The 15,222-nt window shown below is 40.7% G+C and overlaps 1 pseudogene; it reads left to right on the forward strand.

Moving 5' to 3' along the window:
- The first annotated feature begins 2,339 nt into the window (after positions 1-2,339).
- On the forward strand, positions 2,340-2,788 carry LOC700019 (ribosomal protein, large, P2-like; annotated as a pseudogene).
- The last annotated feature ends 12,434 nt before the right edge of the window (positions 2,789-15,222 follow it).

Consider the following 15,222-nt stretch of genomic DNA (forward strand, 5'->3'; position numbering starts at 1 on the left):
CAATGTTGGTTTCTTAATTTTTGATAAATATGCTACTGTGATGTAAGATGATGGCATTAAGAGAAACTGAAACTGGATAAGGAGTATAAGACAGTTCTCTGTACTACCTTTGCTACTTTTCTGTGAATCTGAAACTATTCCAAAATAAAAAGTTTATTTTTAAAGAAACGATGTTGCTAGATGTTTTGAACACCTTGTATTGTAATGCTGTGTTTATCTTCCTCACTAGACTGTGAACACCACCAGAGCATGGACCATTCAGCACTATCCGTGGGCCCATCAGTAGTTAGTTATTGTGGATAACCTTAAGATGATGAAGACAAGCCAACAAAACATTGAGAGGTTCTGAAAAAGCACCAACTTGGTGTCTTCCCTACCTTACGTTACAAACCATTCAATTTAATAAAACCAAATGTGTTGCAAGTAAACATTTTTATTTTCTGTATCTTCCATCCAGGCAGATTTAGAGAAAAAAATATATTTAGGAAACCTGCCCTAAAAAGCTGACAACCCCCTCTTTTCTCCACCTGTTGGCCTTCTCTATTCATTTTTAAAAGTTCTCTTTCTCCTTGCCCCAAAGTTTTTTGCACAGCAGTTTTGGAGAAGTAGAATGAAGAGGAGGCTTGGAGTTGGGAACTGGGTTCTCGTCTGGACCCTTACTTTCTGGCTGTGTAAACCTTGGGTAAGTTACCTAATCTCTCCAAGCCTGTTTTTCCACCTCCCTAACAGGACTAAATGAGAACGCACTAAGTCTAAGATACTAGGCTGCTTTCTGCGCTTTGTGAGTGTGTGATTTTTTTTTTTCTGGCAATCTTGCTCTTTCTCAAGAGTTCCTGGGTGAATGGCACCACTCCCTACCCACTTACCCAAACCAGAACCTGAGTAATTTGTAACTCCTTCGTCTCTCTAACAGCGCCTTCCTACATGTCAAAATTGTCATTAAGTCCTATAGATTGTATTTCTTAAATATTTATCTGAGTCACCTTCCCATCTTGATCCCCATGGTCACTGGCTGAGTTTCTCCCTAGACAACTGTTAACAGCCTCTAAACTAGCCTCTTTGCCTTCATATTTGTTCCTCATTTTTCATACCACTGCCTAATTGATCTTTTAAATGCAAATCTGGCCCGGTTACTCCCCAACATAAAATTTTCCTGTGGATTCTCATAGCCTTTAGGGTAAATCCAAAATGTCTAGTATGACATTGTGATCCAGGCTGTGAGTATCCATCCAGCTGCTTTCCTTTCCTGTCCCTGCTATATCCTTATGCTTTATCTGTTTTCAATTATTTGCAGTTGCTGAAAATCACTGTGCATTCTCTCACAATTATGCTATCACCTCTGTCTGAAAGATCTCCCTTCACCCATTTTTAACAATTTGCTAAGCTAGTGGTCAGTTCCCCTTTCGTATCTTATTTGACCTATTGGCAGCATTTGACTCACTTAATTGCTCCCTCTTTGATTTTTCTTCACTCAGCTTTCAGAATACCAAACATTCCTGGTTTTCCTTTTATACCACATCAGTTGCTCTTTCTTATTCTGTGCTGATCCCTTCTCTCCTTCCCAACCTACTGATATTGAAATGCCCCAGGGCTCACTCCTTGAATTACCTTTTTCTACTCTAACTAGAACAATCATTTGCTTGGTGCTCTCATTCAGTCTCAGGATTTAGATACCATCCATATGACAATGACTCCCAAATGCATTACTCCAGGACAGACATATCCCTTGAACTCCAGGTTTATATATTCAACTTCCTACTCATCTTTTCTTGAATGTCAAATAGACATCTCAAACTGCTGGGATTACAGGTGTGAGCCATCGAGCCCGACATCTCAAATTTAGTGTGGTCAAAATTAAATTCCTGATCTATCCCCTGCAAAACGACTCTGTCCACAGTGTTCCCATCTAAGTTGATGGAAACTCTATTCTTCAGTAATTAAAGCCAAAATCCTTGGAGTCGTTCTTAACCCCTCTCTTTCTTTCCTACCCATTTGCAAACTCTTAGGAAGTCCGACTGGTTCTAACCTCAAAATATATCCAGAAGGCTACCATTTTTCATGACCTCTGCTGATATCAGCTTGGTTTGAACCAATGTCATCTCTCACTTACATTACTGCAAAATCCTCTTAAGTGGGTTTCCTGATTCCATGCTTGTTTCTTTCCCCAAAGCCTGTCTTCAACACAGCAGCCAGAGCGATAAAATATGACATCATATTATACTAAAACATCAGCTAATACAGCATTTCTTTTATCAAAATCCTGCATGACTCCTCACCCATAGACAGAGTAAAGCACACAATTATTATATATCTTTAAAAAATTTTTTCTTTTTCTTTTCCTCCCTGACACCGCCGAGGTCGCACGCGTGAGGCCTCTCCGCCGCCGCCGCGATGCGCTACGTCGCCTCCTACCTGCTGGCTGCCCTCGGGGGTAACTCCTCCCCCAGCGCCAAGGACATCAAGAAGATCTTGGACAGTGTGGGCATCGAGGCGGACGACGACCGACTCAACAAGGTTATTAGTGAGCTGAATGGAAAAAACATTGAAGACGTCATTGCCCAGGGTATTGGCAAGCTTGCCAGTGTACCTGCTGGTGGGGCTGTGGCCGTCTCCGCTGCCCCAGGCTCTGCAGCGCCTGCTGCTAGTTCCGCGCCTGCTGCAGCAGAGGAGAAGAAAGATGAGAAGAAGGAGGAGTCTGAAGAGTCAGACGATGACATGGGATTTGGCCTCTTTGATTAAATTCCTGCTCCCCTGCAAATAAAGCCTTTTACACATTAAAAAAAAAAAATTTTTTTTTTCTTTCCAACTCTTATTTTAAGTTCAAGGGGTACATGTGCACGTTTGTTACATGGATATATTGCATAATGCTGAGGTTTGGGTTTCTCTTGAACCCATCACTCATATTGTGAACATACTGCACAACTGGTAGTTTTTCAACCCCTGCCCCACTTCCTCCATAACCCCTTTTTGGAGCCCCCAGTGTCTATTGTTTTCATCTTTCTCTACATGTATGCCCATTGTTTAACTCCCACTTATGTTTTTTCTTTTTTATTGTACTTTATGTTCTAGGGTACATGTGCACAAGGTGCAGGCTTGTTACATATGTATACATGTGCCATGTTGGTGTGCTGCACCCATTAACTCGTCATTTACATTAGGTATATCTCTTAATGCTATCCCTCCCCGCTCCCCCAACCCCACAACAGGCCCCGGTGTGTGATGTTCCCCTTCCTGTGTCCAAGTGTTCTCATTGTTAAATTCCCACCTATGAGTGACAACATGTGGTGTTTGGTTTTCTGTTCTTGCGATAGTTCACTGAGAATGATGGCTTCCAGCTGCATCTATGTCCCTACAAAAGACATGAACTCCTCCTTTTTTATGGCTGCATAGTATTCCATGGTGTATATGTACCACATTTTCTTAATCCTGTCTGTCATTGATGGACATTTGGGTTGATTCCAAGTCTTTACTATTGTGAATAGTGCTGCAATAAATATACTTGTGCATGTGTCTTTATAGCAGCATGATTTATAATCCTTTGGGTATATTCCCAGTAACAGGATGACTGGGTCAAATGGAATTTCTAGTTCTAGATCCTTAAGGAATTGCAACATGATCTTCCACAATGGTTGAACTAGTTTACATTCCCACCAACAGTGTAAAATTGTTCCTGTTTCTCCACATCCTCTCCAGCATCTGTTGTTTCCTGACTTTTTAATGATCGCCATTCTAACTGGTGTGAGATGGTATCTCATTGTGGTTTTGATTTGCATTTCTCTGATGGCCAGTAATGACGAGCATTTTTTCATGTGTCTGTTGGCTGCATAAATGTCTTCTTTTGAGAAGTGTCTGTTCATATCCTTTGCCCACTTTTTCATAGGGTTGTTTGTTTTTTCTTGTAAATTTGTTTGAGTTCTTTGTAGGTTCTGGATATTAGTCCTTTGTCAGATGAGTAGATTGCAAAAATTTTCTCCCATTCTGTAGGTTGCCTGTTCACTCTGATGGTAGTTTCTTTTGCTGTGCAGAAGCTCTTTAGTTTAATTAGATCCCATTTGTCAATTTTGGCTTTTGTTGCCATTGCTTTTGGTGTTTTAGACATGAAGTCCTTGCCCATGCCTATGTTCTGAATGGTATTGCCTGTGTTTTCTTCTAGGGTTTTTGTGGTTTTAGGTCTAACATTTAAGTCTCTAATCCATCTTGAATTAATTTTTGTATAAGGTGTAAGGAAGATATCCAGTTTCAGCTTTCTACTTATGGCTAGCCAGTTTTCCCAGCACCATTTATTAAATAGCAAATCATTCCCCCATTGCTTCTTTTTGTCAGATTTGTCAAAGATCAGATGGTTGTAGATGTGTGGTATTATTTCTGAGGGTTCTGTTCTGTTCCATTGGTTTATATCTCTGTTTTGGTACCAGGACCATGCTGTTTTGGTTACTGTAGCCATGTAGTATAGTTTGAAATCAGGTAGCATCATGCCTCCAGCTTTGTTCTTTTGGCTTAGGATTGTCTTGGCAATGCGGGCTCTTTTCTGGTTCCATAGGAACTTTGAAGTAGTTTTTTCCAATTCTGTGAAGAAAGTCATTGGTAGCTTGATGGGGATGGCATTGAATCTATAAATTACCTTGGGCAGTATGGCCATTTTCATGATATTGATTCTTCCTATCCATGAGCATGGAATGTTCTTCCACTTGTTTGCGTCCTCTCTGATTTCCTTGAGCAGTGGTTTGTAGTTCTCCTTGAAGAGGTCCTTCACATCCCTTGTAAGTTGGATTCCTAGGTATTTTATTCTCTTTGAAGCAATTGTGGATGGGAGTTCACTCATGATTTGGCTCTCTGTTTGTCTGTTATTGGTGTAGAAGAATACTAGTGACTTTTGCACATTGATTTTGTATCCTGAGACTTTGCTGAAGTTGCTTATCAGCTTAAGGGGATTTTGGGCTGAGATGATGGGGTTTTCGAAATATACAATCATGTCATCTGCAAACAGAGACAATTTGACTTCCTCTTTTCCTAACTGAATACCCTTTATTTCTTTCTCATGCCTGATTGCCCTGGCCACAACTTCCAACACTATGTTGAATAAGAGTGGTGAGAGAGGACATCCCTGTCTTGTGCCAGTTTTCAAAGGGAATGCTTCCAGTTTTTGCCCATTCAGTATGATACTGGCTGTGGGTTTGTCATAAATAGCTCTTATTATTTTGAGATATGTTCCATCAATACCGAATTTATTGAGAGTTTTTATCATGAAGGGCTGTCGAATTTTGTCAAAGGCCCTTTCTGCATCTATTGAGATAATCATGTGGTTTTTATCTTTGGTTCTGTTTATATGCTAGATTACCTTTATTGATTTGTGTATGTTGAACCAGCCTTGTATCCCAGGGATGAAGCCCACTTGATCATGGTGAATAAGCTTTTTGATGTGCTGCTGGATTCGGTTTGCCAGTATATTATTGACGATTTTTGCATCAATGTTTGTTAGGGATATTGGTCTAAAATTCTCTTTTTTTGTAGTGTCTCTTCCAGGCTTTAGTATCAGGGTGTTGTTGGCCTCATAAAATGAGGTAGGGAGGATTCCTCTTTTTCTATTGATTGGAATAGTTTCAGAAGGAATGGTACCAGCTCCTCCTGGTACCTCTGGTAGAATTCGGCCAGAGGTACTTTGATTCTTCTCTCTTTTCTTCTTTATTAGTCTTGCTAGTGGTCTATTTTTTTGATCTTTTCAAAAATCCAGCTCCTGGTTTCATTGATTTCTTTGAAGGGTTTTTTGTGTCTGCTCTGATCTACTTATTTCTTGCCTCTGCTAGCTTTTGAATGTGTTTGCTCTTGCTTCTCTAGTTCTTTTAATTGTGATGTTAGGGTGTCAATTTTAGATCTTTCCTGCTTTCTCTTGTGGGCATTTAGTGCCATAAATTTCCCTCTACACACTGCTTTAAATGTGTCCCAGAGATTCTGGTATGTTGTATCCTTGTCCTCATTGGTTTCAAAGAACATCTTTATTTCTGCCTTCATTTTGTTATGTACCCAGTAGTCATTTAGGAGCAGGTTGTTCAGTTTCCATATAGTTATGTGGTTTTGAGTGAGTTTATTAATCTTGAGTTCTAATTTGATTGCACCATGGGTGGTCTGAGAGAGAGTTTGTTGTGATTTCTGTTCTTTTACATTTGCTGAGGAGTGCTTTACTTCCAATTATGTGGTCAATTTTAGAGTAAGTGCGATGTGGAACTGAGAAGAATGTATATTCTGTTGATTTGGTGTGGAGAGTTCTGTAGATGCCTATTAGGTCTGCTTGGTGCAGAGGTGAGTTCAAGTCCTGGATATCCTTGTTAACCTTCTCTCTTGTTGATCTGTCTAATATTGACAGTGGGGTGTTAAAGTCTCCCATTATTCTTGTGTGGGATTCTAAGTCTCTTTGTAGGTCTCTAAGGACTTGTTTTATGAATCTAGGTGCTCCTGTGTTTGGTACATATATATTTAGGATAGTTAGCTCTTCTTGTTGAATTGATCCCTTTACCATTCTGTAATGGCTTTCTTTGTCTCTTTTGATCTTTGATGGTTTAAAGTCAGTTTTATCAGAGACTAGGATTGCAAGCCCTGCCTTTTTTTTTTTTTTTGCTTTCCAATTTGTTGGTAGATCTGCCTCCATTCCTTTATTTTCAGCCTATGCGTGTCTCTGCACGTGAGATGGGTCTCCTGAATACAGTGCAATGATGGGTCTTGACTCTTTATCCAATTTGCCAGTCTGTGTGTCTTAATTGAGGCATTTAGCCCATTTACACTTAAGGTAAATATTGTTGTGTGTGAATTTGATCCCGTGATTTTTATGTTAGCTGATTCTTTTGCACGTTAGTTGATTCAGTTTCTTCCTAGCATCCATGGTCTTTACAATTTGGCATGTTTTTGCAGTGGCTGGTACCGGTTGTTTCTTTCAATGTTTAGTGCTTCCTTCTGGAGCTCTTGTAAGGCAGGCGTGGTGGGGAGGTGACAGAATCTCTCAGCATTTGCTTGTTTCTAAGGATTTTATTTCTCCTTCACATATGAAGCCTAGTTTGGCTGGATATGAAATTCTGGGTTGAGCATTCTTTAAGAATGTTGAATATTGGCCCCCACTCTCTTCTGGCTTGTAGGGTTTCTGCTGAGAGAGCTGCTGTTAGTCTGATGGGCTTCCCTTTGTGGGTAACTCGACCTTTTCTCTGGTTGCCCTTAACATTTTTTCCTTCATTTCAACCTTGGTGAATCTGACAATTATGTGTCTTGGGATTGCTCTTCTAGAGGAGTATCTTTGTGATATTCTCTGTATTTCTTGAATTTGAATGTTGGCCTGTCTTGCTAGGTTGGGGAAGTTTTCCCACATAATATCCTGAGGAGTGGTTTCCAACTTGGTTCCATTGTCCCCGTCACTTTCAGTACACCAATCAAATATAGATTTGGTCTTTTCACATAGTCCCATATTTCTTGGAGGCTTTGTTCATTTCCTTTTATTCTGTTTTCTCTAACCTTGTCTTTTTGCTTTATTTCAATAATTTGATCTTCAACCACTGATACCCTTTCTTCCACTTGATCGATTCTGCTATTGAAGCTTGTGCATGTGTCACGAAGTTCTCATGCCATGCTTTTCAGCTCCATCAGCTCATTTAAGGTCTTCTCTACACTGTTTATTCTAGTTAGCCATTCATCAAACCTTTTATCAAAGTTTTTAGCTTCCTTGCAATGGGTTGGAACATGCTGCTTTAGCTCAGAGAACTTTTTTATTACTAACCTTCTCAAACCTACTTATGTTAACTTGTCAAAGTCATTCTCTGTCCAGCTTTGTTTTGCTGCTGGTGAGGAGCTGCAATCCTTTGGAGGAGAAGAGGCACTTTGGTTTTTAGAATTTTCACCTTCTCTGCTCTGGTTTTTCCCCATCTTTGTGGTTTTTTCTGCCTTTGATGTTGGTGACCTACAGATGGGGTTTTGATGTAGATGCCCTTTTTGTGGATGTTATGCTGTTCCTTTCTGTTTGTTAGTTTTCCTTCTAACAGTCAAGACTCCTCAGCTGCAGGTCTGTTAGAGTTTGCTGGAGGTCCACTCCAGATGCTGTTTGCCTGGGTATCAGCAGCACAGGCTGCAGAACAGCAAATATTGCAGAACAGCACATATTGCTGCCTGATCCTTCCTCTGGAAGCTTCATCCCAGAGGGCAGCTGCCTATATGAGGTGTCTATCAGGCCCTACTGGGAGGTGTCTTTCAGTTAGGCTACACTGAGGTCAGGGACCCACTTGAAGAGGCACTCCATCCATTCTCAGAGCTCATGCTGGGAGAACCACTGCTCTCTTCAGAGCTGTCAGACAGGGACGTTTAAGTCTGTAGAAGTTGTCTGCTGCCTTTTATTCAGCTATGCCTTGCCCAGAGAGATGGAGTCTATAGAGGATGTAGGCTTTGATGAGCTGCAGTGAGCTCTGTCTAGTTCATGCTTCTCAGCCTTTTTGTTTACCTACTCAACCCTCAGCAATGGTGGACCCCCCTCCACCAGCCAGGCTGGTGCCTCGCAGGTGGATCTCAGACTGCTGTGAGCAAGCAGTGAGCAAGACTCCGTGGGTGTGGGACCCACTGAGCCAGGCATGGGAGAGAATCTCCTTGTCTGCTGGTTGCTAAAACCTTGGGAATAATACAGTATTTAGGTGGGAGTGTCCTGTTTTTCCAGGCACAAAGTGTCATGGCTTCCCTTGGCTAGGAAAGGGAAATCCCCTGACCCCTTGCACTTCCGGGGTGAGGTGATTCCCTGCCCTGCTTCAGTTCACTCTCCACGGGCTACACCCTCTGTCCAACTAGTCCCAATGAGATGATCCAGGTACCTCAGTTGGAAATGCAGAAATCACCCGTCTTTTGCGTCAATCACGCTGGGAGCTGCAGACTGGATCTGTTACTATTTGACCATCTTGGAACAGAGACCCAACCCTTTTAAAGTGTACAATTCAGTGACATTAATTACATTGGCAACATGGTGACACCATCACCAGTATTTTTCCTTTTGTGTCTGGCTTATATCCCTTAGAATAATGTTTTCCAGGTTCATCCATGTTGTAGCATATATCAGAACTTCATTTCTTTCCACAACTGAATAATATTCCATTGCATACACATGCCATATTTCATTTGTCCATTCATCTGCTGATGGACCCTTGGGTTGTTTCCAACTCTTGGCTATAGTGAATAATGTTGCAATGGACATTGGCATGAAACTATCTGTCTCACATTCTGTTTTCAGTTATTTTGGGTATATTGCCATAGGAGTGGAATTGCCAGGTCATAAGGCATCCTATGTTTAACTCTTTTAAAATTTATTTCTAAATGATATAATAGCTGTGTATATTTATGGGGTACAATGTGAAGTTTTGATCTTTGTATACATTACAGAAAGAGCTCTTTGAGGGATGACAAGCTTTTCCACAGAGGTGCACCATTTTACATTCCAGTCAGCAATGTGCAAGAATTTCAACTTCTGTACATCCTTACCAATGCTTCTTATATGCTTCATGAAAAGTTGTTTTTAAATTATAGATGTGTATGTAAAGTGTTAATGGTGGTATCTCATTGTAGTTTCCATTTCCATTTCTCTCATTTATTAACATGGTTGCTGAGCTCATTGATTTGAGACCTTTCTTCATAGAGGTGTTTTTACTGCAACGAATCTTTTTTTTTTTTTTTTTTTTTTACCAGCATCTCACAACTTTTGATACGTTGTGTTTTCCTTTTCAGTCAGTTCAAAACACTTGCTAATTTTCATTATGATTTCTTATTTGATTCATAGGGTAATTGAAAGCACATTATTTGGTTCCCTAATATTTGTAGATTTTCTGAATATCTCTCATGTTAATTTCTAAGTTAATTTTATTGTTATGTGTTGAAGAACACACTTCGTGTTACTGGAATTGTCTAAAATGTATTGAGACTTGTTTTATGGCACAGAATACACTCTCTCTTGGTAAATGTTCCACATACACTTGAAAATAATGCATAGTCTTCTGTTGTGGGGTGGAGGGTTCTACATGTGACAATTAGGTCAAGTTGGTAATAGTGATGCTCGAGTCTTCTATATTGTCATTGAGTTTCTGTCTCCTTGTTTTACCAACAGTATATTAAGGGGCATTGAAATCTTTGTCTAGAATTGTTGATGCAGCTATTTCTCTGTGTAGGTCTATTCATTTTTGCTTCATGCATCTTGAGGCTCTGTTTTTAGGTGCACAAACACAGAATTGTTATCCACTCATCATAAATTCACTGAGTTGTCATTATGACATGATCCACTTTATCAATGGTAATATTCTTTGTTCTGAAGTCTACTGTGTCTGATATTAATATAACAACTATGTCTCTATTATGATTAGTCTTAGCATGGTATACTGTCCCCACCTTTACGTTTAAGCTATGACATGTCTATATTTAAAATGGGTTTCTTATAGGCAATATACAGTTCAGTCTCACTTTCTTATCCAGTCTGGTAGTTTTTGTCTAGTAATTGGCATGTTGGGACCATTTATATCCAATGTAATTATTGATATGGTTAGGTTTAAATTTATCATCTTGTGTTATGTTTTCTATTGGCCTCATGAATTTGCTCCCCTTTACTTCTTTTTGGCCTTCATTTTTGAAAGATATTTTCCCTGGGTATAGCATTCTACGTTAGCAGTATTTTTCATTTGGTACTTCAAAAATGTTGCTCCAGTGTCTTCTCACTTGCATTTTTTTCTGATGACAAATCTGTGGTCATCCTCATTTCAGTCCCTTTGTGTGTAATGTGTGGCCCCTCTGTCTTTCCTGACTGCTCTTCAGATTTTTTTCATTTCCGCTGGTTTTGTAAAATGTTATTGTGATGTGCCTTAGTGTAGCTTTCTCTATGTTTCTTGTACCTGGTGTATGTTCAGCTTCTTGGATGTGTGTGCTTAAAGGTTTTAGCAATTATGGGTAGTTTCTAGCTGCTATTTATTCAAGTATATTTTTTCTGTCCCTCCCTCCTTTATTTTGTCTCTTTCAGGGCCAACAATTGCACATATATTTGGCTGTGTGACATTGTCCTGTAGTTCTCTGTTGCTCTGTTCATTTTTCTTACATTTTTTTCTTTGTACAGCTTATATTCCCATGTCTTTAAGTTCACTAATCTTTTTTTCCTGCAATGTTTAATATACTGTTAATCCCATCCAGTGCATTTTCTTTCTTTTTTTTTTTTTTTTGAGACGGAGTCTCTGCCGCCCGGGCTGGAGTGCAGTGGCCGGATCTCAGCTCACTGCAAGCTCTGCCTCACGGGTTCACGCCATTCTCCTGCCTCAGCCTCCCAAGTAGTTGGGACTACAGGCGCCCGCCACCTTGCCCGGCTAGTTTTTTGTATTTTTTTAGTAGAGACAGGGTTTCACCGTGTTAGCCAGGATGGTCTCGATCTCCTGACCTCGTGATCCGCCCGTCTCGGCCTCCCAAAGTGCTGGGATTACAGGCTTGAGCCACCGCGCCCGGCCCCATCCAGTGCATTTTCCATCATAGATATAGTAGTGTTCATCTCCAGAAGTTTGATTTGCATTTTTTTTCTGTATCTTCCATGTCTTGACTTGACTTTTGAGCATATGAACTACAGTTATTATAACTTTTTTTTTTTTTTTTTTTTTGAGACGGAGTCTCGCTCTGTCACCCAGGCTGGAGTGCAGTGGCCGGATCTCAGCTCACTGCAAGCTCCGCCTCCCGGGTTCACGCCATTCTCCTGCCTCAGCCTCCCGAGTAGCTGTGACTACAGGCGCCTGCCACCTCGCCCGGCTACGTTTTTGTATTTTTAGTAGAGACGGGGTTTCACTGTGTTAGCCAGGATGGTCTCGATTTCCTGACCTCGTGATCCGCCCGTCTTGGCCTCCCAAAGTGCTGGGATTACAGGCTTGAGCCACCGCGCCTGGCCTATTATAACTTTTAATATTCTTCTCTTCTAATTTAAGCATCTGTGTCAATTCTGGGTTACTTTCAGTTGATTGATTTTTCTCCTTGTTATTTCATGTTTTCTTGGTTCTTTCTTTGTTTGCTAGGTTTTACTTGGATGCCAAGACATGATGAGTTTTACGTTGTTGAGTGCCAAATATTTTTGTATTCTCATAATTTTTCGTGAGCTTTGTTCCAGGATGCAGTTAAGTTGCTTGTAGTTTCATACTTTGGCGTCTTGCTTTTAAGCTTTGTTAGATGAGACCAAAGCTGTGTTTAGTCTAGGGCCCATTACTCTCCTCTAGTTAGGTAAATCTCTTTTCAGCACTTTGTATGTTGCTCAGAGAATTGAGAGACTTTCCAGTTTGATAGTTGAGAATAGGCACTATTCCTAGCCTTGTTAAAATACCAGATACTGTTCCCTCTAATTCCTTTGCATGGCTCTTTCTTATCTGGGGCAGTTTCCTTACATGCTTATGTTGATCAGTACTATGAGAGGCTTTAACTAAGAATGTATCAAGTGTCTATTTCTCTAGATCATCATCATATTAGCTAACTTTTATTAAACACTTTTTATACAGAACACAGTCTGTAGTTAGACTGGGGTTAATCCCTTCAGTTCCTTCTGTTGTAGTATGAGCTGTTGATGAGTAGGCCTGTGCTAAGCATACTAGTTTATTTAATATATTATTCCCATGAAGAGAATGCTGTTATTATTATTCTCATTTACAGAGAGTTTAAGTAACTTGCTCAAGGACAGACACAGATAGTAAGTGGTAAACTGAAATTTGAACCTAGTTGGTTTGACTTCAGAGATTGAATTTAAATTGTAAATCATCATGTACTAGGATGATTGGAAATACAATCAGGATGCAAGATGATGATAAGCCTGCCATTCCATATGTCCCCTGTAGCAGCCAATCTGCCTCTAATACACAAACAAGTCCCTCCCTCTAAACGAAGGGCAATGAAGTAGTGGTGGCAGATGGGAGGAAGGAAAGAGAAGATATGTATGAATATTGTGCCGTCACAAATTGCCGTTATTCTGTTTGTCCCCCAGAGTCACTTAGTCTCCCATTTTTGGGGACTAAGTCACCCAATTATTTGTAACAAATATGGGAGCCTAATACCAGTGTTGCTGCCCTGCCAGTACGGGTGCTGATAAGGTCTCTTGTGCAAGAAGCAAAGACCTCTAAGGGATAGTAACAGTTTTGTCTGGGGCCATCAGTACTGGCCTTACGCTTTTGGGGATGGAGTTTAGGGGCTATTTTCTCTTGTTTCATGTATCTCATTTAATGAAAAAGAGCTTCATTCTCCATCTCTGTATCCACATGCTGCAGTGGATTATAATGCCTAAGAATTTCCTCTCCTCAGCTATCACATGTCCCAGAAAATGTGCTCACATTCTGCTCTCCCTTCCCACATCCAGCCAGACACTTCCCCTCCGAGGTCTGTCTTCTGATTTGATTTATTCTCTCGTAAGTATTCTATACCTTCTCCCCAACCAGGTAAAAAACCTCTCTAATCCCCTTGAGGTTACATCTTCCTTTTTCCCTTCGTGAAATGACAAATTGGCTCTTGCAAACATTTAACTGGAGCACTCTGGCAAATGCTCTTGTTCTTGATTCCAGACATCCTCCAAATCGGAATGATCTATGTATATGGTACCTTCATAAGATATATCAGGAACAGCATGGCAGTAGGAACACAAGATAGAGTTTGTGCCTCCGTGTCGGTGAAATACTGCCCTAGGAACTGACTGCTTCTTTTGCAGAGGGCACTATCACAATTTTTCACTGACGCTTACTCCTGAACCCTAAGCATTGGTCACTGCTTCTTCCACCTGCCTCTAATCAGTAGGCTGCAAGCACCTTCCAGAACATTGGTGTACCAGCACAGACCAATTTTAATCAGCGTTTCCTCTGTTTGTAACTTTAGACCAGCAGATGCCACCAAGCCTCATACCTCTGTCAATCTCAATACTGCCCCAAATGCAGGAACTTCTGGCTATTATTTTCTTGTTTCCTCTCCATGTCTGACTCTGCCCAACTCTTTTCTTAAAAGCATTCTGGCTTTTTGTTTCACACTTTAAATAATTCTCCCCTATATCCTCCCACTTTGTTTTCAGTGTTCACTCCAGCTCCTTTTCTTAATTGTAGCAATACAAGAGAACTAGGTATCATTCCTTATTTTTACCTAGTTCACCTAAAGACACCATTGCCCCACAGCATTTTTTCACTAGATGATTCTCTTATTGTCATACCCCATACCCCATATAGACCTGGGGGCAGAGACCTCATTCTCTTCATTTCCTGGATTAATACAACACAGCAGTTAAGAGCTCCAGCTCTACAGTAACAGCTCAGCTTCCAGTTCGAATCCTGGTGTTTCCACTTACTAGCTGTGTGACCTTGGGCAAGCGAATTCACCTTTCTAAGCCTGTTTTCTTATTTATAAATAAAGATAATAAGCCCTTTCTACTATAATTGTTGTGAAGATCAAGCTTAAATGATGTAACAGGGCTGGGTGTGGTGGCTCAGGCTCCTAATCAGCACTTTGGGAAGCTGAGGCACGAGGATCATTTGAGCACAGGAGTTCAAGACCATCCTGGGCAACACAGCAAGACCCTGTCTCTACTAAAAATAAAAAATAGCTGGGCATGGTGACATGTGCCTGCAGTCCCACCTACCCAGGAGGCTGAGACACGAGGGTGGCTTAAGCGCAGGAGTTTGAGGCTGCAGTGAGCTATGAACGTGCCACTTCACTTCAACCTGGGTGAAAAAGAACTGTAGTAAGATGAGAAAAGAACTGTAGTAAGATGTAGAAAAGAACTGTAGTAAGATGCAGAAGACAGAAGTGGAATGTGGTTACAGCTTCCAGAATATGTAACAGAAAAACATATCCAAGTTTCTCTCTTCTTGAGCACCACCATGTGGTACAACTAGAAATGTAGGACCACAATTTGGGGGTGAGGCTGCCCTTGAGGAAGAGACTTGGAAGGCTTCTGATGAAAAGTAGTAAGAGAAGCTATGAGTATGGATGAGACAAAGAAGGGAGGAAGAGTAGGAAGAAAACAGGGCAACGGCAGAAAATTGGAGTAATAAGAGTCTATATTGCCTTCAAAATAAAATGTCCCCTTAACAGACATCTGGTGACTATGGATCCCATAGGAAATAAGACAGTGTGTGAAGATAAGTGAGCATATGCACAGGCCAAGGAATAGAGCAGGACAACCTGAGTTACTTTTCCTTCTCTCCCTCCCTCCTTTTTTTCTCTCTCCCTCCTCATTTT

The sequence above is a fragment of the Macaca mulatta genome, chromosome X (genome assembly GCF_049350105.2).
Source record: "Macaca mulatta isolate MMU2019108-1 chromosome X, T2T-MMU8v2.0, whole genome shotgun sequence".
In the NCBI taxonomy this organism is placed as follows: Eukaryota; Metazoa; Chordata; class Mammalia; order Primates; family Cercopithecidae; genus Macaca; species Macaca mulatta.